This window comes from Neophocaena asiaeorientalis, unplaced genomic scaffold (assembly GCF_003031525.2).
Source record: "Neophocaena asiaeorientalis asiaeorientalis breed wild unplaced genomic scaffold, Neophocaena_asiaeorientalis_V1.1 scaffold25, whole genome shotgun sequence".
NCBI lineage: Eukaryota > Metazoa > Chordata > Mammalia > Artiodactyla > Phocoenidae > Neophocaena > Neophocaena asiaeorientalis.
Window position 1 is genome coordinate 1,934,623 of NW_020172492.1, and position 3,964 is coordinate 1,938,586.

Genomic DNA, 3,964 nt, shown 5'->3' on the forward strand with positions numbered 1-3,964 from the left:
ATGGATGTTTCTCAAAAAACTAAAAATAGAGTTGACATGTGATATAGCAATTCTACCTGGGCATATACCTAGACAAAACTACAATTTGATAAGATACATGCACCCCTGTGTTTATAGCAGCACTCTTCACAATACCCAAGATATGGAAGCAACCTAAATGTCTATCAACAGATATATGATAAAGAAGATGTGATATACATATAAATACAATGGAATCCTACTCAGGCATAAAAAAGAATGGAATATTGCCATTTGCAGCAACATGGATAGACCTTTAGATTATCATACTAAGTGGAGTAATTAAGAAAGAGAAAGACAAATATCCTATGATATCAGTTATATGTGGAATCTAATATATGACACAAATGAACTTATCTACTAAACAGAAACAGACTCACGGACATAGAGAACAGACTTGTGGTTGCCAAGGGAAAGCGGGAGTGGAAGAGGGATGGATTGGGAATTTGGGATTAGCAGATGCAAACTATTATTATATAGAGAATGAATAAACAATGAGGTTCTACTGTATAGCACAGGGAAGTATATTCAATACCCTGTGATAAACCATAATGGAAAAGTATATGAAATAAATGTGTACACATACACACATATATATGTATAACTGAGTCACTCTGTTGTACAGTAGAAATTAACACAACATTGTAAATCAACTAAACTTCAATAAAATAAAAAGAACAATAATTCATAAAAAACCTCTCATAAATATTGATGCAAACATCCTAAATACATATTAACAAAGCTAATTTATTAACACAGAAAAATGTTTGAGCCATATTTGATGTATTACTGAAATGCACGTTTGGTAAAATTGTTAAAATTCAATCAAATAATTCATAACATCAAGAGATAAAAGGGGCGTGAAACATGATAATCCCCAAATATGAAGAAAAAAGGATGTGACAAAATGTAACACCTACTTATGTTACAAGACACAAGGGAAAAAGAAGTTCATAGAAAACTAGAAATAGAACATATTTAATGTAAGGGCACCTACAGAAACAATCTATAGAAAACGTCATTCTTAATGGTTATATTTTGAAAGATTTCTCACAGCTATGGGTACAAAAATAAATATCCCCAAATCCTAGACCTCTTAATATTGTATCAGAGGTCAGAGCCTATAAAATAATAATAGTACTGGTGATAATAACAAGTGTAACTAGTATGTAATAGTAATCAGTATAGCAGGTTAAAAGGACTCAGAAGAAGAGCCCTCCCAGGGGACAATACCGTGGAATGTCATCATGACCTTCCAACATGCATATGACAAGACAAAGAATAAAAGAAAAGATAGATATTAGGAGGAGAAGAGATGTTTGATAAGCCTCTAGAAGTGTCCCTCTCATACTTGGGAAGACAGAAGCAGATGGAGGTGCAAAGTGTGCAAAGTAGAATGGAGCAACATTCAGCTAAGAGTATTTCTACAGCTTAAGGTAGCAAAGAAAGAATCCAGTTTGCTTGGGAGACAGTGGCTGGTAGAATGAGACCTAGGATTTAAATGGAGGATGCTGGTAGTCAGAAGTCAGTATATGGTATAATCAACCTCTCACTACATTCTACCTCATTTCATAAATCTGGCTATCAGGGGTTCATCTCCAAGCAAGAAATCCAGATGATTGTTTTCTAAAAAGAAAGAAATGAATTAGGTAAAGCCAAGCAAACTAGACTGCGAGTCGGTTCCCCAAGACCAGTTGTTCTGTTTGCTGTCATCTTGAGATGAACTAGGGTGGTCTGCTCTCTTCCCAGAATACAGGGAGGAGTGTCAGTTAAAAAAGCACAGGGCACTTACACAGAAGCTGTCACCTGGTCTTTGAAATCACCACCATTCTTACTGGTTTTAATTTCCTGTCTTCTCTGAAAACTTGCTGCTCTCCATGCCAAAGGCTGCTACTTTGTAAAGGCTCATGTCAGTTTTTGTTAAATTCTATAATGCCATCTTCCTATTCAGCCTTTTGTCTCCCGTCTCTCTTACTTCTCACACTAATGTTAATTCCCTATTCTGTGAACTTTTGAACTCATGTGTCTGGTCACATCATTCTTTTAAAATCCTCTATGAGGGGTTTCCATGGTATTTAAATGCTATCTAAATAGTTCACATGGCCTAAAAAGCCCTGCATTATCTGGACACTGAGAACTTTTTACAATTACCACATGGAAATACTCCTCACTCCCTAGCTGCCACCTCACCCTCCAAACCTCTCTCTTTATCCTTACTGGCTTCCTCTAAGGTGTCTGACCATGCTTCCTAACTGTAGAGATTTGCAAAGTGGCTGAAACTGTAGCCTCCCTCTCAACTGCTTGCGCAGCTAAGCTCTACTCAATGTAAAGAGTAGGGGCAAGTCCTTAAAAAAGAGACTTTATTGGGGAAGATGTCTGTAAAGCATTCAGACTGGCTGGGTTCTCCGGTCACATGCTTTGTGGAACACTGAACATCATTGCAGCACTTGGCAAAGATTATCCAAGAGAATTACCATAGGCAGAAACCAATAAACAAATGAAAAGCAAGTATGACTGAAATGCTACCATAGCATTATGTTCCAAAAGGACAATTTCTCCAGATTCTGCACACCTATGTATCTAGCTAGTTACGTAACTCTAACCTCTATCCATAGATAACCAAATCAATGTATATAAATTAAGTTCGTAAAGATTCTATCAAAAGAATTAACAATATTATTAACACATATTCTAAGATTCTCATCAAGACTATATAATTTTAAGTTTTTCTATGAATAAATTTTCACTAGTTACATTCAGAAAGAACAGGCAACAATAACTGACCCTGGGAAAGGGAATAATGTGGTAGGTGACAAGGGTATAAAGAGGATTCACTTTAAAGGTTTAGTCCTGGAACTTTTGAATTTTGACCCATGGCTATACTTTACCTACTAAGAATAGTTTTTAATTATATTAACAAAAAGATACCAATATTTTTTAAAAAGTTATTGACTTTAAAGTTTTTCTAATGGTCTGATAATTCATATTGCTAACATAGCTCCATTATATTTTAGAGCTTTGTCAGAAAATATGGCAAAATTTGGAGCAGTTTTGTATCTTGGAAATAGCATCAGGACATAGGAGTTAAATTATGTTTGAATCCCTAGTAAATTTGAGTCTCAGATATCAGCAGTATTTACTAGAGAAAAACATTTAATACCTAAGCCTGTTTGTTTGTATTTTTAATCTGTAAAGTGGAGTTAGTATATCTTTGCCTTTAGAATAATTAAATTCAGTGACAGAAATTTATATAAAGCATGTCACAGGGCTAAATACATGTTAGATGCTCACTGTGGCTAACAAGGAATATTAAATAAAAGCAGTGTTTGTTTTTCTCACTGTGATAACTGGAGACTCATTATTATGGTAGTTTGATCAACAAAGTCAATATATATAATTATGAAAAAATTATTATAAAATATTGATAATTATCTAGAATGCTGCAAAGCCAAATATGTTTATTATTTCCTTCCAAAACATATAATCAAATTATATTGCTTGGTTTTAAATGTTTTGTTAATTTTTTTTCAGTAGCTAACATTGTCAAACATATTAAGCAGAGTTCTATTTTTATTTTTCATATAAAACTCACAGTAATATATGCATACCTTCTGCTTTGTACTGAAGGGAAAATTGGGGTCTTTGACTTTTGTAAGAAACCCAATTATATAGCTAGAATTATGCTGCAATCACATGTCATAGATATTTGCAACAATAAATTTGCTCGATATTGCCATTTTTTCACTCTCAATGAAAATCCAATTTCCATTTTAATGAAGTTTTCTGAAAATACTATATGCATATATATTTCAATATAAAAATCTATGTAAGTCTTACTCTGTTGGTAAAATAAGTATTTTTATTTGTGTTATATCAATTCTATCTGTATTTTATAGGTTATCCTTTGTATATAAAGATAACACTATTAACCAGCCATCAACTGGGA